Raw genomic sequence first — 22,865 nt, forward strand, 5'->3', positions numbered from 1 at the left:
CTGGAGATACACTGAAGGAAAACTGGGTTACAGCTGCAGTGGATGACCGATATCTGATTTTCATCACTGAAACAGGAGTGCTACTCCAAATCAGCTACACTGGTATCTACTTCTGCTGTGTGCAGAAGGCTTCATGAAGGTGATCTGTATGCTATGTGGCAGTCTGCATGTGCCATCTCTGTGCTACAGGAGAGAGTACTTGAAATAGGGATCAGCATTGTTTACAGACTAGTACCAGTACTCTACAAAGTGATACCAGACATGCTCTTATCTGGAGAACACTAGGAACACATTATCATCCCTCTGATATCTATGAAAGGGACACATGATGGAGGTAGTGTGATTTGGGGAGGCATCTCTTTGGATGGATGCACCAACCTGTATGGTTGGTGCATCCATACCACTCTGTATGTGCTTCCTAGCAAAACCATGAATGCTACAACTTAGAGATGAGGTCCTGTATCTCTATGTTTGTCTGTATGCAGATGCAATAATGGGAGACATTTATCCTATAATGCTCATCATCAGTAAAACTCATTGATCAATGTCTTCAAGAAGAGACTATCATACATAAGGACTGGCAAGCCAGGTCTCCTGACCTTAATCCTATTGAGCATGCCTAGAATGCTCTAGTTAGATTTTTTGCAACTCTCAACTCCCTCCCCCAAAACTTGAGGAGGGAGTTGAGAGTTGATATATGTATATATATATAGCATAACGGATTTACTCGGCTGAGAGACATATTTTTTAAAAAGATTAAATAACTGAAAAGCCAAGAGATAAAAGTAAAAAATACTATTTATTAAGCATGACTAGTTTTATCTTCATAGAAGACTTCTTCATGTGCATTACAAGAAGGAACAACCAAAAAAAATTGCAAAAGAACAAAAAATCTATACATTAAAGTGTATGGATTTTTTACATCATTTACCAGACATAATGTAATACTTAGCATTTGAAGCTGTTCTGTCTATCTCTTTATTGTTGGGCATGCGCATGCATTCAACATCTCGTGAATACCAAAGTTGGATGGCAGTCTGAGAGAGATTATAGCTGAGGTTGGTGTTGAGATGTATTTGATTGTGGATGATTTCTTTGGATTCCACAATTCTTCTTTCCAGTTCATCATAGCATTGAAAGATATTTTCAGATTTGTCCCATAAGACTGGATGAATGAAGTTTTCCTCATTAGTGTCAGCAGAATTCAGGACTATGGTTTGACAGAGCACTAGCTCTGGTTCTGTCATATGTGATGTCTCTTTTATGTTCCTCAAGACATAATTCGATGGATTTTTCTGTTCTGGCCAAAATAAATTTTTTTGCATTTGCACCAAATTCAGTAAGCACGGGGATATTTCAGTTTATGTTTTTGTTTGGGCCTACTGAGCAAGAAACGGAGCTTCAGAAGACAAGTGAAAGAAGTCCGGATGTATTTTTTAAGATCTTTGGCCAATTTTGGCAAAAACGGAACTGATATATGGAAGGGATATGTGGCCTTTTCAATCCACCTCCTTGCCATATGAAAAAGGCTACATATCCCCCATATATATCAGTTCCATTTCACCAAAATTCTTAAAAAAAATACATCCAGACTTCTTTCACTTTTCTTCTGAAAGTCCATTCCTTGCTCAGTAGGCCCAAACAAAAACATAACCTGAAATATCTCCGTGTTTACTGAATTTGGTACAAATGCAATAAACCTTATTTTGACCAGACAGAAAAAATCCATTGAATTACATCTTGAGGAACATAAAAGAGATGTCACATATGGCAGAACCAGAGCTAGTGCTCCGTCAAACCATGTCCTGAATTCTGCTGACACTAATGAGGAAAACTTCATTCATCCAGTCTTATGGGACAAATCTGAAAATATCTTTCAATGCTATGATGAACTGGAAAGAAGAATTGTGGAATCCAAAGAAATCATCCACAATCAAATACATCTCAACACCCACCTCAGCTATAATCTCTCTCTCAGACTGCCATTGCGCTGCCATCCAACTTTGGTGTTCATGAGATGTTGAACACATACACACACCCAACAGTGAGAAGATACACAGAACAGCTTTAAATGCTAATGCTTTAATGTACAGACTTTTTGTTTTTTCGCAATTTTTTGTTGGTTGTTCCCTCTTGTAATGCACCCGAAGAAGAAGTCTTCTATGAAGATGAAACTAGTCAAACTTAACTAAATAGTATTTTTTACTTTTGTCTCTCGTTTTGTCATTTAATATAATAAATTTAGTTTAATCCTTTATCCAAGTGTAAGCAAACAAAATTTGCGCCTGAAGTATCTTCAGGACTGAGGCAGCTCATAGTAAAGGTGGACTAAGCTCTCATCACTCCTTGTCTCAGTATCTCCCATAATGCAAAGTACATCACCTTGAGGACATGTATAATGCTATGCATTAAGGGAAGGGCCACTACCCAGAAGTGGTGATACTAAGGCAGAAGCAATGGAGAGATCATATTTATTTATATGAGTTGCCAAACTCTGGATTTAGAGTTTGGAGATTTATTCGATAGGGAGGTACCTCCCTATCGAATACAATCCCACCAACTCACAAATTAGAAAACTCCATAGGGAGGTACCTCCCTATCGAATACAATCCCACCAACTCACAAATTAGAAAACTCCACAGGCTCCTTAAGAAGGTCACTTCTTGGCCTGTGGAAATCACCAACAAACTAAAACCATATAACTCCATACCCCCTCCCCCCGTATTTATGGACTCCCAAAAATTCACAAGGAAAATGTGCCATTACGTCCCATAGTGGATGGCATTGATTCCCCCACATACAAACTAGCATCTTAGCATTAGTCTTTTCTTCAAACTCCTGCATTGCTGACCAAAGAAAATCACCTTCTGCCATTTTGGCATTTGAGCACTGTATGCCTCCTGCAGTTATTCAACAAGAAGGCATCAGAAAGTTACTAAATAACTTAAACACTATAAAGTTTTTGTTCCTGATGGCATCTCTCCAATTGTCCTCAAACATTGCGCTCCAGAGCTAATCCAAGCTAAATTTCCTCCCGATATCACAGCCCTATTTCAGTTCACAATGAACTCAGGCTATTTTGTTTGGCAAGGAAAATTCTACAAACAAATAGAGGGGACAGCCATGGGTTCTCCACTCTCCCCACCCTTGGCCAATTTTTATATGGAGACTTTTGAAGAGTAAGCCTTGAACTCTGCCCCACAAAAACCAACCATTTGGCTTCGCTATGTAGATGATGTATTCGCTATTTGGCCACATGGCTCTGATGCACTCCTCTCCTTAACACATTTAAACAACCAACACCCCAGAATCAAATTCACCCTGGAAGAGGAAAAAAACAACTGCTTTCCGTTCTTAGACACACTAATCACCCGCCAGCTTGATGGAACCTTGGTTTTCTCAGTATATAGAAAACCCACCCATACAGGCAGATACACTCACCAACAATCCCCCCCCCCTCACAACAATATGGTGTCATTAAGACACTACACAACAGGGCTAAACTTATCTGCTCGAATGACAATGCCCTAACCACAGAATGAAACCACATCCTCAACACGTTCTCAGCCAATGGCAACCCCCCCCCCCCAAAAAAAAATCCAAAAAATATTAAAACCAGTAAACCACAACCCCCCCTCCCCCTCACAACAAGGATTACTCTAAATCCATCACCATACCTTACATCCGAGGCACCTCAAAAAAAATCACAAAAATCTTAAAAAAACATAACTTAACTTCTTGTTACAAACCATATAAAAAATTGGCATCCCTTATCCGCTCAACAAAAGACCAACCTCCCCCCCAGACCTACATGGTGTGTACCAGGTCCCTTGCAGCTGTAAACTGTCCTACTTTGGCCAAACAGGCAGGACAGCAAATATCAGAATTTCAGAACACAAGGACTACATCCGTTTTCACCAATACAGCCACTCTGGTCTTGCTGACCATGCTCTGGATACCTGCCATAGAATACGGTGGAAAAAAGCCAGGATAATACACCGTAGCAAATACAGATATGAAAGGCTTTTCATAGAATCAGCTTCAGCCCTAAGAAACGAGCCAAACCTCAACAAATTTGGCTGCATGAGACTTCCTCAAATTTGGGAAACCTACATCAGAAGACCTTCAGCCCAGTCGCCCAACAATACCAACATTGCCCGCTAGAGGGCACCATCAGGACTTCAGGAGAAATAATAGCTTCATTCTTCTTACTCATTTATTGTTTTTGCTGTGCCTGCGTGCACGTATCTTGTACCAAAGTTCTTGAAAATGGCAGTGTAACGTTGCCGAAATATAGAAATATATTAAAATTTATTTTAATGTATATCCTAGTATGTTGTAATTTCCTGAAATAATATAGTGAGAATGTGTGGAAGTAACCATATATCCAGCCTATTCCAAAAAAAAAAAAAGGGGGGGGGGGTAAAAGTCTACTGTCAAACTACTAACCAATTGCCATCACCTCAGTTCTCTCCAAAATAATGAAGGAAGTCATCAATAGCCAACTTCTCTACTATATAGAGGCCTGCCAAATAATCAGCAACCACCAATATATTCTGCCATTCAAGAGCCACAGCTGACCTCTTAGCTTACATCACCAACCACTGGACACGTGCTATGGAAAGGTGTACAAAATGTGTGCTGTCACTCTTGACATTTCCAAAGCTTTTGACCATGTTTGGCATCAAGACCTACTAAACAAATTACTGTCCTTTGGTGGTCTACCTGCTGTCCTCTGTAATTGAGTTACCAGCTTCCCCTCTGCTCGTTCACTTCATGTCATGGTGAATGACCCACTCCGAGTTGCATCATCAGTGCAGGAGTTCCTCAAGGCTTCTGACCTATCACCTACTCTTACTCCTGTATATAAATGACCTATTGTCAGTCACCACTAATCCTGTCCACTGTGTTGGAGACAATACTCTCCATTCATTCTACCCATTTGACATACTGTGCAATGCACAGACATCTCAAGCATCAAAATCATCTAAACACAGTCTTGCCTTTTCTCTTGCAAAAGAGATCTTGGCTCACTTACCTCCATCTCTCTCTCTCTCTCTCTTGGCATGAACACGTCATATCAAGTCTTCCTCGGCATCCAAGAAATGGGCATCATCTTTCATCATCAAATTCCTGATATATATACCCTCAAGGGGTGTACAGGATATGATAGTACTACATGAAAAACTACATTACTAACTTCCTATCTACAATTTTCCTCCAAATCAGTCTGTTACCTGTCAAGACTAAAACATTATCAGATCTTATATTTCAATCTTCTAAGGTATGTATCAATTCACCTATATTCACCTACGTCTTCCTCTGGGTCTTTTTCCTGCCAATCTAGAGAACACTTGTTTTGCTAATCTTTCCTCTCCCATTCTGTTTAGATGACCATACCACCTGAATCATCTTTCATTCAGGGTGCTATTTTACATCTAATGAACTCTTTATATTTCAAGTCTATTCCAAGTCTGTCTATTCTTAGAATGCTGCTCATGTGTTCATTGTGGTGCACCTAAAATTTCTTTAAAAATTTTTAATGCTGTCCTGAGGAGAGCAATTTAGCTCATAGATGATCCTCTCTTACAAATTCACTTCAGCCTCTATTTCACAGATTCAGTGTTTTTCAGTACTGTGTCTATTCTACAGGTACTTCAATGGTTGTTGTCCACTGAACTGGAAACTGTCATTCCTTCACTTTCTTTGCACCTGTGTTAATACAAGAGCAGCAACTGCCTACACCCCTTCTCTTCTTCCTGTTTATTCCATCTCCATCCTTCTGTAAGAAGTATTTCTGAACAACTACAACACAACTTGTAACTCAAAAAAAAAAAAAGGTAAATAAACTTCTATTCCAGTTTTCACCTGCATCCCATGCATGGCACTGGTGTGCTTTTAATCTCCTGCATAATTGGATCAACATATTAAAAAAAAAAAAGTTTATTGTAAAATGTATTAACAGACAATTGGCATTAAGGCCACTCACTTTGAGTTTTACAATTTGGGAAGGGATACACTAGTATTGAGGATGGGCAATAAGGAACTTATTCACATTTCCTTTGGAAACACAAGGTAGACTGTTTTAAGCAGCAGCAGAAAGAATAAATAAAGAAAGAAATTTGTCCTGTGGGTTTGGAGTTGAACTGTGAGATGGTGTTAGCTGCTGCATGCATTTGGATGGATTTGCAAGAGAATTGAGGAATTATTGATGCAAATTCTGATGAAATTGCGGCTATAGAATTTATAGAAGATGCAGGCTGCAGAAACTAAATGCCTGTGTAAAAGTGAGTGAATTAGTGAGAGAGAAAGAGTAGTTAAGTCACTCTAACTCTTTGTAGAATTCAGTATTTTCAGAAAGTTCCTAGGGACACCACTGTCACTCCAGATATGAGAGCAGTGTTTGGGTGGATTTCTGATTTGTATAGGGTTAGGATTATCCAAGTAAAATAATGCCCTCAGTGAAAGAGAACCTAATTTTTTGTATGCAGACGAGGCAATATTTGTAATATGTTTGTGCCAAGAGACATTTGAGGTTGGAGTTGTTCTGAGAAGGTGAATCCTATCTTCAATAGAAATTTGATTATTGTCAAGGGTAAGATTTGGAAGAACAGGATTATTTTTTGTTAGAAGTAATGCAGAACTGTATTTTGCTAGCATTAAAGTTGATAATGTTATCCAAACCCCATTGATGAATGTTTTGAAGATCAGAATTTATGATAGTAGAGGTTATAGTTCTGGAGATTGTGGTGATTTGTGCTTTGCAAGGTTTGTCAAACAAAAAGGAAGAGTGCAATGTGCTGGCATTAGCAAAACTGTAATGGATTGGCAGTCAGTTGGAGTACATCATTTATGTATAAAATGAAGAGGGCGGGTAAAAGAACAGCCTTGTGGGACCCAGCATTAGCTATACAGATAGAAGATAAGGAGTCATCCATCATCACTTGAAGTGAGCATCTGACCAGAAAGCTGGCTACCCAATTGCTGATGAAGTCAGGGGGACAGACTCAGTGTTGGGAGTTTTCTTAATAGACCTTTGTGCCAATCTCATTCAAAAGTCTTGAAGATATCAAGCTCCACCACCACTTGAGATTTACCAAACTTTTCTATAGTGTTTGTCCAGTGGTCAGTGACGTTGGGTTAGTAGATCCCCCTGTTGATCGACAGTGATGGAATCCATACTCTGTCATTTATTAAATGAAAGTCTTCAAGGTGGCTTGGTTTTGGTCAAGAAGGAAAGCTTTCTATCCCATGAGATTAATTCATTGCCCTCATCAGCCATACACAAAAAATCTATCACTGTAGAATATATATATTATTGAAATCATTATTATTATTATTTGACATCTCCAGGGAGTTAGACTCATTGAGGGAGGGCACCTACTCAACAACTCTTCATCTCCACCACTCAACCTCATCCACAACTCAATTTAGTGTTCACCACCACTAGTATTTTCACAGGCAATCACAAACATCCATGCCCACGGCAGGATTCAAACCCACAGCTTTTTTGGCAAGATATAGCTGGCTATATCTTGCATATAGCTGCATTCTGCAATAATATGGAAATTTCCTTCAGCATCATATTGTTCATCTGTCTGTATGTACCATTTTGACCATTTGGATATTGATGCAAAATAATACCTGGAATATATATATACACAGAATTCAGGAATGGGTGAATTGAAATATAATACTAGCAAATGGGGAATGGATGTGAAGTGGATTAGAGGATTGCTAATGGACATCAAAGTAGTATATGACTTAGAATCCAAGAGGAGGAGGAGGATGCTAATGTGACTATTAGCATGCCATAGGTCTCTATACTTAGACTGCTGCTACTTTGATGTAATTATGTAAGAAAAGATGCAATGCAAAATATCCAGTTGTTTGCTGATGATAATCATTAGTATAACAGACCTCAGCAGCATTGCATCAGAAGTAGGAGAATACTGATCCAGGGAGAGACAAGTAGGGGTGATCGAGGGTGAGGATAACAAGCAGAATGTAAATGAAAAAATAAAAGTGGGGAGTGTCGTAAGTTTGAATCATTGTGAAGGTTACAAAGGTGGTGTTAACTGGGAGGATGAATGGTGAGCAAGAGTGGGTAGCTTGCAGAGAGAGAGATGTGCTGAAAGAGGTGGATTGTCTCGGGAATGAGTTGAGAAGCGTGAAAGAAGAAATTAAGCGACTGGAAATGACAAATGCAGAGCAAATCAGAGTAGGATTGAGAGAGAGTTATAGGAATGGTAGGAGAGGAGAAAATAGAACCAGTAGAAGAGAGAGAATGAGAAAAGGGCAAGGGAGTGCTGAAACCAGAGATGTAGAGATACCAGGACAACAGGTAAATAGGGAAACAAAGAAAGAAAATATTAGAGGAGAGAGAGTGAGGGATGCACGTGAGCAAAGAAGGAACAGAGTGGTAAGAGATGTGATGTATGGCGACTCGATGATTTGTGGTATACAAGATAGAATGCCTGAGGAATGTTTGCCTGGAGGAATGATAGAAAGTGTGGCTATGGCAATTAAGCAATGGGAAAGGTGGTTGAGATGATTCTGATGGTGGGCACAAATGACTCGAGAGGCAGTGTGAATCAATTGGTAAGAAATCTGAGGTTCGTGCTTGAGTTAGTATGGAAGAAGACAGAGAGAGGGAAGATTGTGTGTGTGTGTTGCTGCCCAGGTATGATAATGCAGAGAAGAGCATTAATAATGAATAGTATAATAGCCAGTATGTATCGAAAGAAAGGCTTGCAATACATGGATGCTTGCAGGACATTTGAAGGCAGAAAGGAACTGTATGCAAGAGATGGCTTGCATTTGAATGAGGAAGGATGTAGGCATCTGGAGAGAACCTCTGAATGAGTCATTGTGTAAATGCAGGGAAACTAGAATTATCAGGGTGGATGGTATCAGAGGTGGCCTCTCGTGGGAATAGGTGCTTGGGAGAAGGCAGAATACATTGGGTAATACTGAATCCAGTGGAGTCGGGGGGGGGGGGATAATGATCGATATAGAAACAGTGACATTTTTATTTTTTATACTGATGCCAGGAGTATCCAGAATAAAGGAGATGAATTGGTGATGCTGGTAGCATCAGCCTGTCCAAAGATTATTGGGATCTCTGAGATATGGTTGACAGAAGAAGATATAATAACAGAAATAGAAGTAGAACGGTACAACATTTTTTGACAGGATAGGAAGGGAAAATGCAGTGGTGGAGTACTGCTTATAATAAGTGACGACCTATGTACTCTCAGAATGGATGATTTGGAGGGCAGTGGCACTAATGGTTTTGAAAGCATGTGGTGTGAAGTAGAAGCGGGCAGGACAGGATATTTAGTGGAGTGTTTGCTACAAGCCAGGAGCAGGAGATGTTTAGGCAGTTGAGCTTGGCAAGTGTAAGAAGAATGATTGTTATGGTAGATTTTAACTACACCAGTATAAGTTGGGAAGAGGAAACTGCATGTAGTAATAAGGGAATGGAATCTCTAGAATTCTTGAGGGACAAATGTCTTAGGCAACATGTAGTAGAAGGAACACTAGGTTCAAGAGTTTTGGATTTGGTCATAGTATGAGAAGAGGTGATTATAACTAAGATAGCATCTCTGCCACCAGTTGGGGAGAGAGAGTGATCATGTGGTTTTGGCTTGGAAGGTGAACAGACATGCAGGAGTATCAAAGAGAAAAGAATGTACGCTATCTAGCAATAATTGTCCAGACATTTTAGCAATTTTCATTTGATGCCAGCAGGTGAACCCTAATATCAGGTATGTCCACCTTTGGCTTTTTTCACCTCCTGCACCCCTTTCTGAGGAGACTCCACCAATGTGCAACAGACATCAGATGGAATTTGTCTCTATTTCCCCCCATCAAAGCAGCACTGAATGTGGCAACAGATCAAGGACATGCTGCTCTGGACCTCCAGCACCACTCCAATTCATCCCACAAGTACTCTATGGGGTTGAGGTCAGAACTCTGCACAGGCCAGCAGTCATTTAACACCCATCTCTTCATACCATTCCATAATAGTTGCAGCTTGTGGCATGGGGGGGGGGGGGGGTATGGTCATCTTGAGCGTAACACGTGTCCCTTCCATAAAAACTCCACAGTGTAGGTGGCACCTGATTATCCAGAATATCAAGGTACTGAGCTGCCTTCATGGAACAATGGACAATGACCAGTGGTTCCACTCTAAACTAGCTGAATGCATCCCCCCACACACACACACCATTACTCCACCACCACCAAACTTTGCTCTGGGTACATCCTGCCATTAGACTGGAAACAGGTAAACCTTGATTCATCGCTCTGGAGTGCCATTTTCCACTGGTCAGCTGCCCAGTTCAAACATTCTTTGCACCAGGCCAGATGAGCCATCTTGTTCATTGTTGTGATGTTCAGCTTGTGTGCCGCTGCCCTTCCCTGGAAACCCAGTAAATAGAGTTCTTTTCGTAGAGCATTAGTGCTCTTTTCCAGAGCACCAGTAACACCATGGTGTTACTGGTGCTCTGGACTCATAATGGATGGTTTGTGCCAATTATTGCTGATTTTTGCATGCCGTTTTAACACCCTCCTGTCCCTGTCAGTCATTTACGGCAGCTACCCTGGGTGTTTTCCTGCACTAGTGATGCCAGAACATCTCCATTTGTTGATCACATTGCCAACTGTTGATTTTTGATACTCCAGTTGAGCAGCAATGGCATGTATGGAAATGCCACCAATGTGACACCTCTCTCGAAGTCACTGAGTTCATGTCATGTTGCCATATCACCTGTATTCAACTGCTTCCTAATATCTGTAGACCAGTTTTTATGTTATTAACAAACCTGAAATGTTCCATAACTTCAAATAACAGGGCTGTCCAGACAATTATTGGTAGATAGTGTATATAGTACTTGATCCCCAATGGTATTGGTTTCCATTCAAACTGGATCTCGAGTCAAGTACTATATACACTATCTACCAATAATTGTCTGAACAGCCCTGTTATTTGAAGTTATGGAAGAGTCCAGGTTTGTTAATAACATAAAAACTGGTCTACAGATATTAGGAAGCAGTTGAATACAGGTGATATGGCAACATGACCTGAACTCAGTGACTTCGAGAGAGGTGTCACATTGCTGCTCAACTGGAGTATCAAAAATCAACAGTTGGCAATGAGATCAACAAATGGAGATGTTCTGGCATCACTAGTGTGGGAAAACATCCAGGGTGGCTGTCGTAAATGACTGACAGGGACAGAAGGGTGTTAAATGGGTGGCATGCAAAAATCAGCAATAATTGGCACAAACCATCCATTATGAGTCCAGAGCACCAGTAACACCATGAGCACTAATTTCTGCTATTCTGGTCATTGAAATGTAGGGTATGCACTGTCTGATCTGATCTGATTTTGAGGTCTTATTTGATGTTATTAACAAACCTGGAATGTTCCATAACTTCAAATAACAGGGGTGTCTGGACAATTATTGGTAGATAATGTAGTGGAATTATAAGGCAGGTGATTATAATAGTCTTAGATATCAACTTAGGGCAGTTCCAAGGAAGGAGGAATTGGAAGGGCGAGTTGTCATTAGTACTTGGAAACTTGTGAAAGAATATTGATTAACAGCAATAGCAAACTGTATACTGTGAGTGAAGAAGAGAACACAATTTGGTGTAAAGTGGATAACAAACAATATCAAACAGGAAATGCAGATAAAAATGAGATTATTGAAAAGATATAAGGAGAGAGGTGCAAGGTAGATGCAAGAAGAATATAAGACTCAGACCAGGAGAGTGACTAGTATGGTAAGGAAGGCAAAACTGGAATATGAGAAGAGATTGGCCCTGGAATCCAAAGAAAATCATAAGGAATTTTTTAGCTATGTAGCCAGTAGGAAGAGAAATGACTATAGAAGAATGACATTGTTGGATAAGAATGAGAATAGAGTGACTGATGCAAAGGACATAGTGGAGTTGTTCAATGAACACTTTATTGGGGTATTTCATCCTGGAGTAGGTTTTAATACTAGAAAGATAGGGTAGGTTCGAGGTTTAGAAGTGCAAAAGGAGAGTATGTTTCAAATACTGAGTACTCTAGATGTCAACAAAACAGTGGGATTGGATGGAATTTCGTCACAGGTTTTGCTTAGAATGTGCTAAAGAACTAACAGCTCCCTTGATGACCTGGCTTTTCAATAAAAGTCTGGTCAAGGGAAAGGTACCCAAGGAGTGGAAGGAGGGTAAGATAGTGCCATTGCATAAGGTGTTAGCAGACTGGAAGTATCAAACTATATAGAACAGTTTGTGTTTCATCAGTAGTTAAGATCTTGGAAAATTTAGTGTGGAAATGTAATTATAGTCTGTGGAAATACTAGTGGTGGTGGTCGGCAGTAGATGGCATTGGTGTAGTTGCGGTCAGTTGGTGATTGAATCATGGAGACGGAGTTGTAGAGCAAGTGCCCTCCCTCCTTGGACTCCCTGGAGGTGTCGAATAATAATAAAAATAATAAATCATATACAACATTGCAGCAGATAAGGGTAATGTTATCTGTGAGAGTCAACATGGATTTGTTAAGGGGCACTCTTGATTTTGTAATATGATTGCCTTTTATAATAAAGTGACAAGAGTGGTTGATGAGGGAAAGCCATGTTCTGCCATTTTTTTTGGATTTTATAAAGGCATTTGACAGGGTACCACATGATAAGCTGATATTTAAGTTGCAACATATGGGTGTAGGTGACTAGTATGTGATGTTAAGATGACAGGTTAGTGAACTGAATTCAGGATTATCTATCTGATAGGTATCAGAGAGTTGTGCATGGGGAGCAATATCAAGGAGGCAGAAAGTTACAAGTGGGGAGTCCCAGAGGACTCAGTACTGGGACCTGTATTGTTTAACCTTTATATCAATGACGTCAGTGGATTGCAAGGGATATCCAGTTGTTTGCAGATGATGTGAACCTGGAAAAGATTATTAGTAATAGTGCAGATGTGGTAGCCTTGCAAGAGGATTTGAATAAACTGGACAGATGGACAAATGAATGGGGGTATCAGTTTAATGCAGCTAAATGTAATGTCTTGAAGTTTTGGATATATCGATGGGAGGTTGAATACTCTTGGAGAAACTGTACTGGTGGAAGTAGGTGAGGCAAGTGATCTGGGGGGGGGGGATGATTGATAGAAACCTGCAATATGTTTCATGAAATTCAGGGAACATATTGCAAAGGTGGTGAAGGTAACCCAGAGGATTGGTGCAATACTGAGAAGGAAGCTGACCTGCAGAGATAAAAGAGTTGTCGTTCCATTGTATAAAGCCCTGATCAGACCACATTTGGTCCCCAGGGTTTGAAGGGGATAAATTAACTGTGGAAAGAGTGTGCAGAGGCAGATAACAAAGATGGTATCAAGCAGTGGTTTTTTTTCTGGAAGAAAATGTGCCGGTATTCACCATGAAGATATTATTACAGCAACTTCCACACTTTTAACATATCCTCTAATATACCCTCTTCGTCTCTAGATCGCTTCTTCCTTTTGGTATCAACTGCAGAATGATGACCTCGGAGCAGCCATGAGATTATTCTTGACATACAGCCACTCATTTCTCTCGCAGAAGTCATTTTTCTGTCCAACATTCTGGCCAATCATTATCAGAATCTGCTTCCTTTTGACCATGTGGATCTTCAATCTTGGTTTTGTGATGCTCTTCACTGAGTGTATTTTCGGTACTCATTTTCTGTTTTACAGGAGCACAACGATTTCTGCTTCTTCAGCCTTCCTTTTTTTACTCATTGGCATAAAATAACTACTTATTTTACTCATTTTGAACAATGATTGCACTGATTTAACTTTGATTAATTCAAAACTCACGTGAACACCTGCTTGTTGCAGAGTGAATATAGAACTGATAAACTGATATTGGAAGCAATCAGAAGTGAACCCAACTTCCTGTTTCCAGTTGCATACCAACCTATGAAACAGAAAAGCAGGGTACCAACTTATGAGTAATCAAAACTGAAAATTCAATTTGTGAACACAGTATCATCTACCGGAATATTTATAATATCGCAAATTTTTAAAAACTAAAGAAAAAAGGTGCCAGTACTGCATACTGCCAGAAAAAAAAAAAAGCACTGGTATCGGGACTGTACACTGTAGTTATGAAGACTGGCTGAAGCAATGCGAACTGCAGAGTTTGGTAAATAGAAGGAGAGATGATATAATTGAGACTTTTAAACTATTGAGAGGTAGTTACAAGATTGACACTGGGGAGTTATTTCGTTTGGCAGAACAGGGGGAAGGAGTGAGGACAAAGGACCATCACTCAAAGTTAAGAAAGAAAGCTATAAGCAAGAGGTGAGGAGTGGTTTCTTTGCATGGAAGGTGGTTGAACCGTTGAATGCATTGCCTGATAGAGTGGTGAGAGCACATACTCTCAATGAGTTACAGGAGTGATATGATAGATTTTGTGTTTTCTAGAATGGGCCTCCCATGATGAGTCTTGTGACTCCATTGAGGCCTGAATCATAATAATAATAATACAAAAAAAAAAAAAAAACTAAGGAGGGCAATAGATAGTAAAGATGATTTAAAGATCCCTGAGGATAATTTATGTAGACTGATAGTTTGTGCAATGGATAATGGTCGAGTTCAATGTGACAAAATGGAAGGTTATGCACTTTGTGATGAAAAGAAACAAGCTCTATATTACGAGTGTGGTCTGAAAAGTTCTTGGCCTTGACCATAGATGGCAACGCCATCAACAAGATTTTTTTTTTTTTCTAATGTGAAATTGTAAGTCATTCTATCAAGTTTTTTTTAGACAGCTGTCCGAAGCAAAAGTGGTGTCTATATCCCTTGAAATGGATAAAATTGAGTATCATGCAATTATAAAAGTCTATGGGCACTCTTCTCCTTTGTATTCGACAATTAAGAAATGGGCTGCCGAGTTTAAATGTGGCTGTACCAGCCTTGAAGATGATCCATGTGAAGGATGTCCAAAAAGCATAACAACACCAGAAATCATTGATCAATTGCACGATATGGTATTGGATGACCGGTGAGTCAAAAGTCTGCGAAATTGCTGAGACTATAGGCATTTCAAAAGAACATGTAGGATATATTTGGCATGAAGAATTGCAAATGAAAAGCTTTGCAGAAGAATGGTTCCAATTTGCTCACACAGCAGATCAGAAACGCACTCGCATGAAAATCTCTGAACAGTGCTTGGAGCATTTTAACAAGAATAAATTTGATTTTGTGCATCGATTTATTACTATGGATGAGACTTGGAATTACCATTATACACCAGAATCCAAACAGCAGTCAAAACAGTGGACAGAAGCCAGTTGTTAAGCACCAAAGAAGACAAAGTCGGTTCCATCAGCAAGAAAGGTCATTGCATCGGTGTTTTGGTATGCTAAAGGCATTTTGTTTATTAATTATCTTGAAAAGGGTAAAACAATAACCGGGGAATATTATTTCGATCTCTTAACCAGACTAGACAAAAAAATTCGTAAGAAAAGACCTGGTTTGCAGAAGAAAAAAATCATCTTTCATCAGGACAAGGCACCTGCCCACAAAGGTGTTTTGGCAATGGGAAAATTAAGGGATCTGTACTATGAATTGTTGGAACATCCACCCTATTCCCCACATTTGACTCCCTCTGACTTCTGTCTCTTCCCAAAACTAAAACTTTTCTTCACTGGTCAACGTTTTTCTTCGAATCAAGAGGTGATTGCAGCTGTAGAGGGGTATTTTTCAGATCTTACTGAGAACCACTATAGGGATGGGATAATGGTGCTGAAACATCGCTGGAATAAATGTATTAGTCTTAAGGGAGATTATGTTGAAAAATAAAAATAATTTTGAAATTCTACATTCATTTTTCATTGTTAGGCTGAAAACTTTTCAGGCCATCCTTGTACATTGACAAAACTGGACTGCAGAAAGTATATGGGGCTTGGTGGTTTTGTGATGTTTGTAGTTTAAGTTTGAGATATATAGCAAGAATGGGCAAAACAACTAAGACTTGGATATGGTCACATCTGGATTACTTTGCATAGATATAGTTGCCCAAGTTCCTTGGGGATGTAGAAAAGGAGATCCAGAAGCAAGTTTAGATTGAAATTTTGTGGGTTACAAAATTTAGTTGATACATAGAAAATAGGGAATAAGATAGAAATAACTTTAAAGAATTTCATAGGATTGATGCAGAAGAAAGTTTACAATACATAACAAGAAGAGAATGAAAAGGAAAACAGATCTGAAAGTTGTGTAAGAATGTATTTAGTAGGAGTAGCATTTTTGTTTAGAGAGGGGGTGAATGAGTGGCTGTTGCCAGAGATGTAGTGAGTGCTTTGTTGTGAATGAGTTTGAGAATTTTTTTAATGTGATTTCTTCTCATGAAAAGTTTTAAGTTTATAGTACATCAGTACCATCAGTCTATAGTACACCAGGACTCACTCACAGGCTGTTGGCTGGAAAGTGGATATGCCAACCACTTGGTAACTAGGCTGACAAGTATAATAGGAAAGTATAATAAGAAGGAGCCATCCTCCATGAAAACATTGGTATAATAATAAAGATAACAATTAATTATACATAATTGCACTCATTATGAGGTTTAATGGAATAAATACAGCACATATAAATAATTAAACAACACACTTAATCACTCATATATTTATTGGTAACTGAGACATCATCAAGGAAACATATTAAAATTGCAAGAAACACACATTTTTACACAAACAATAAGTGGAAAAGATTAGACTGAAAGCCTAAAAGGTTCTGTATATATTATTTCCTCCCATTTTTTAAATGCCTTTTTTCTTTCTCTCTTTTTTTTTTTTTTTTTTTTGAAATTATTAATTGTAGATGGCAAAAATAGGCTTATGTGAAATTGAGAACTGTCACTTTTAACATTCATTGATAAGATTTCATTGTGTGCCTCCATGGCTCCAGTTAATTTTGTTGATGTCCTTTGATTGAAAATACCTGAGTTTTTCTGTTTGGAATGGAAGAACTTTTATGAGGACTTTTCAACTGAAAGTGACTGAAAAAGTTGGTCTCATAAAGTTGGTGGAAAGGTTTTTCCTCTCAGAAACTTGGAGTTTTCATTCCTCAAAAGAGGCAAACTGGCTAAAAGAATACAATTGGCAGTCATAGTATACTATGCAGATAGTATACTATGACTGCCAATTAATCAGTTGTCAGAGAAGCTGAGTTACTTGGTCATGACAAGGTTGAGTCTAAATACACAGTAGGAAAATGGAGTAATCCTATTGTAATGAACATTTTAAAATGTTCATTGGCTGTTTTTTGAGTGCTAATAAGTGTGTTCTACTGTACGTGCAGCTGTGACAGAGACTTGCATCATAAATGTGTTACTTGTTGAACGTAGTTTCTGCCATTTCTTAACTCTCTCTCTCTCTGTATTCGAAGATATCCTTATAACAAATGGTGAAACATAAGAAGCAATAAATCCTAATGTTAACATCTGCTTAAACTATTACTCGTATTTTTAGTATGTCTGACATGCATACTCCAATACATGATAATACCTAGTTTTTTAATACCTGTTGAATTGGTTTGTCTGAAAAACTGTTGGTGTACATGTGAAGTGTTTTTGAGCAAGGATGATATACTGATGGGAATAGAGATAAACAACAGACATGCTTTCTCCAAGTGGAGCTGCAGATGAGGAATAGAGGAATGGTTCTAGGTTTTGAAGCTCAAAATGCAGTGCAGTGGGAGGTTGGAGATTAGACAGGATATCTTTTATAGATTGTTATTATAGCCATAGAAATATAGAGGATAATGACTGAAATAATTAGACAAGTAGATTAATGAATAAGAAGATATCAACATGGGAGGAGTTTACTTATTTAGATTGGTAGGAAAAGACAGCATTTAGTAGCACAGAAAAAAGTGAATTTCTTGGTTTTCTGAAGAATTGCTGCAAAAAGCTATAATAGAAAAACAGCAGTCTGGGATTTGATCATATTGTTTGAAACTGTTATAAATGAGATGGTAAATCTGCTTCCCTTTCATGAAAGTGAACTCATGTAGGTAGCAACCAGCCATCGATGAGTAATGAAATTATGCAGCAATCTGGAAAAAAATAGGGAAACATTATAAAGTGAAAAGTAATAATCATTTATGTAAACAGCATAAAATGTGCTTGGCCACCGATAAGGAAAGATGAAGTGCAGTACGAACTGCTGTTAGCTCATTCAAGTCGAGAAAAATTCATGTGCATCTTTCAATGTGTAGCCAACTAAAAAAGAAAGGATTATTATGGAAGAATATTAGTTGATGGAATGGCATTTCGAGTAACCACTATGGAGAATATTATTATTATTATTATTATTACGGATATCTCCATGGAGTCAGTAGGTTCATCGTGGGAGACCCAAACTAGCAAAACAATGTCATATCTCTTCTTGAATTCATTTACAGACGAAGAGCTCACAACTAAGTCAGGCAATGAATTCCACTCATTCACCACCACCCAGGCAAAAAACCTTGTTCTGACACCTTTGTTAACCACACTCTTCTTTAATTTCCAGGGATGACCGCTTGTTCTTCCATCACTATCACACAGCTGAAACATTTCCCCTGCATCCATCCTATAAAAACCTTTCAGTAATTTAAATGTTTCTATCATATCCCCTCTTCTTCACCTATCTATCAATGTAGGGAGCATTTTTTACATCACTCACCAACTTGGTCACTCTTCTCTGAACCCTCTCCACAGCCTCCTCAATCTCCAAGGAATCCAGGTGACCAGACTTGAGCACAGTAATCCAAATGTGGAAGCATCAACGCTTTATAAAGGGGAATAATAACCTCTTTATCTCTGGATGTCAGTGTGTTCCTCAACAACCAAGTAATCCTATGTGCAATCTTGGACACCTTAGCAATGTGTCCTCTGAACTTCATCTCCCTATCTACCAACACCCCTAAGTCCCTAGCCTCATCAATCTCTTGGAGTACCTTTCCATCAATGTAGTACACAGCTGGTAATCTTTTAATCCCAAAATGCATGACTTTACACTTTTCCACATTGAACTGACATCCATTATCTTTTGCCCATTTTACCAGCTTATTTAAATCATCCTGCAAACTTTCAACATCAGCTTGATTTTTTATTGCGCTACCCAACTTTACATCATCAGCAAACAGCTGAATATCTCCCTTTAAGCCATTTCCTATATCATTTATATACAAATTAAACAACAATGGCCCAAGCACAGAGCCTTGAGGCACACCACTGGTCACCTGCCTCATTCTGGACGAGCAAGAGGTATTGAGGTGTTCATCACACACTTATGCCTGTGACTACTTGCTTGTTTAATGTAATCCTAACAACAGGAAAGTTTCAAAAGAGCAGAAAGTAAAGTTTAAATCCCAGGCGTTCAAAAGGGTACAAATACAGGCTTCCAAACTATAGGCCAATTTATATACAATGTTGGATGAGTTAATGATCTATGATCCAAGATTAGATTAATAAGATCATAATTCTGTATAAGTACTCAGAGTTAGTTTGTTAGGGGTTAGGGAAATGTTTAAGCAGCTTAGTTGCATATTACAGCAGGGTGACAATACTCTGGATCAATATTCCCTCCAATTTTTACCAGCCCATGAAAAACATTTTGTATGCAAGTTTCTAGCCCAACCCAATGTATGTACCAATGTAATAGTTCTCATATTAATGTTGACCTTTGTCCAGCTATAATCTGTAAAATTTCAAGTGCTAAATTAATTCGCTGAAATCTGCTTAGCTACAAACATCCATCACCATTTGCTCAAGTTGAAGTGACTACTGTCTAGACTCTAGACCAGTGGTCGCCAAAGTGGTCGATATCGACCCCCAGGGGTCGATAGAAAAATATAAGACATCAATCTACAGGTAATATTTAATTCGGTTAACTTGCATTACCTCCATCCTGAATGACAATGCAATTAAGAGTGAATCGTGGGAACACTGACATGAATAGCACCTGTAAGATGGAGCAAGGTCATGAAAATAGTTACGGAAGCCAATCAAGTAGGCCAAAATGACGTATTTACCAATAAACGGATGTTTGTGGTTTCCGCCGGGCAACGAAGCACACCCTTCACATTGACAACATTAGTAAATTGTATACTAAGTTAATAAAAGTCTTATTTTCATATATATAAGGAAGATTGTATTATTGTTATTTTGTTATCTAAATTAAATTTTATATTTTATATATTATTTATCCCTCCTATCAAATATGTAATGTTAAGAAGGACATCAAAAACAAAAACATATCCCTTTGATGTTAAGCCAGTATAATAATATATACTACCAATATACATACAATAAACACTGTAACTATAAAATAAACGATCTAAAATTCACATTAGCATCTTTTTTTGCTTGTCCTATTATAATTACATAATAGTAAAACAAGGGGTCGATAAAAAGTCAAGAAACTCTTGAAGGGGTCGATGGTCAAAGAAGTTTCGCGACTCTCTGCTCTAGACAGTAGACACTAAAGATATATATCTCTACAAATTGTTGATGTCAGTTTGCCCACAAGGTGCAGGCTAAAAGGAACTAATTGGTGTTGGAATGGGTTAAGTAATACTGCAGTGAGCACATTGGAGAAATTACTTAATAAAATAAATGACAAGTATGATTTATCATATAATTTGTTTTTATATAAATTAGCAATTTTGTGCACACAGTCGCTAGGTGTACATGCACTCTTTATGATCTGTGTACAACCACACATGCACAGCTTACAGAGAACATTGCTGTGGATGCGATGTGATGTTGGGGTGGGGGGGGGATCTAGATTTTGAAATGGTCTTCATGGGATTGCAGAATGACAAGTTGGTATTAAGGAAGATGGGGGTTGAATAATACATTGATGAGTTGGATAGCAGATCGTTATCTCACTGATTCTAGTTAAATCATGTATATGAGGGAACTGTTTCACATAAGGAAGATGATTATGGGGGACATGAGATTCTGTTTTCAGATGACTTGTTAATGGCAAAAGTGTAATGAGGCAGGAGTCATTTGCAAATGCTGCAGACAACTGTTTGGGAAAATAAGTGGACTTATCAGTTCAGTATTACTAAAAGTAAGATTTCACAATTTGGAAGGCATGGGTAGCATTCCTTGTTCCAGGTGATAAAGAGGACACTGATGTACAAATAAAATAATTATTCCATTGTACAGGGCGTCTTTACTCACATTCAGACTATATCTTTATGCAATTTGGTCACTTTGTTTTTGAGATGTTGAAGAGCTTTCAGAAACGGACTAACAGAGAGTGACTAAAGTACTGTGGGCTTTGGGATGTTGGATGAGGACAGATTGTCATTAACAGATGTTGGTAGATAACAGGAAAGACGATATTACAGTAATGAGGGTCTGTACAGGAGAGATTATTCATAGCATAAGGGGAGAGGAATGATAAAGCATTCCTAGAAGTTTTAAAAAAAAATGAGGAGTAGAATTTTTTGCTCAGAAATTGTTGAATATGGGATATATATATATATATATATATATATATCCACGATGAGTCTTTTGACTCCATGGAGGCCTGAATAATAATAATAATATATATATATATATATATCACGTGCTGCTTAAGATGGCTCATTCTCTATGGATTTCCTTTCTTTCCACGCTCTTTTTCATATACTTAATTGTGGTTCCTCAATTATAATCACCTATCATTTGTTTATTTGCCTTGTACCCATCAAGGTATTTGTGAAATTGCTCATCTCAGCTCCTTATATATATTTTACCATTCACCTCACACCAGCTTATTTTGAGCCCATTGTCTCCCATGTTAATGCTACTACCCTTATTCTGGATCTTTGCCCTTGCTAGCATTATACTCGCCCTTTTCTCTCTCTTCCCCAAAAATAATTTGTCCTTTACATTTTATTCCTGTAAGTATATCCTTATCTGTCATCTAAGTCCTCAATAATGCCAATTTTTTTTACCAAAATGCTTATTATTATTTTTTTTTAGAATCAAACTCTTTGACTAAAAGTAGTCACCAATTCAGTATTCATCCACAGTGTTCACCCTACCCATACATGATATACATTCCAACAAAATAAATTCAAGGTCATATTCTCCCCACAGTCACTTTTTTTATGCTGTGCATTATTTATCTTAACACCTTAAGTTTGTTTCCTAAATAATTTACCTTCACTCATTTGCCAACCAATAATTTCATCAAATGATTCACCATAATTCCAGATCTGGGCACCAGGCGGTTTCTTCCTGATGGGGAGACGGTAGAGAGGATCCAGAGGCAAGTGACCAAGATGGTAGCTTTGTCTATGGAATGAACCTTATGAGAACAGGTTGAAGATCTGTGGGTTACAGAAATTGGTTGATAGACAGAAAAGGGGTGATATGATTGAGACGTTCAAATTACTGAGAGGTTTTTACAAGATTATTTCAGAGGAAATTTTTCAGAACAGGTCTGGTGGTGGGAGAACTTGGGCCATCCATGGAAACTGAGCAAGAGTGTTAGAACTAGGTTTTTTACTTGGAGAGTGGTGAATGAGTGGAATAAGCTGCCAGAGTCTGTTGTGAGTGCCATGCCTGTGAATGAGTTCAAACAAAGTATGATAAATGCTGTGCAAATGCTGAATAGTTCTTGACATGATGTTTAGTGCCTCCCTCGATCAGTCTAAGGACTCCTTGGAGTTGCCTGTAATAATAATATACAGTGATACCCTGAAGTTATGCGGTAGGCGGGACCAACGAAAAGTGCGTAAGTCGAATTCGCGTAACTCAGGGTATAATTTTGCATGCAATTTATATATACAAACGCACAATTGGGACCAAAGGTTTACAAAAACACCTATATTT

The sequence above is a fragment of the Typopeltis vanoorti genome, chromosome 11, assembly GCF_054136105.1.
Source record: "Typopeltis vanoorti isolate ZY-2024b chromosome 11, IOZ_Tvanoo_1.0, whole genome shotgun sequence".
NCBI classification, from domain to species: domain Eukaryota; kingdom Metazoa; phylum Arthropoda; class Arachnida; order Uropygi; family Thelyphonidae; genus Typopeltis; species Typopeltis vanoorti.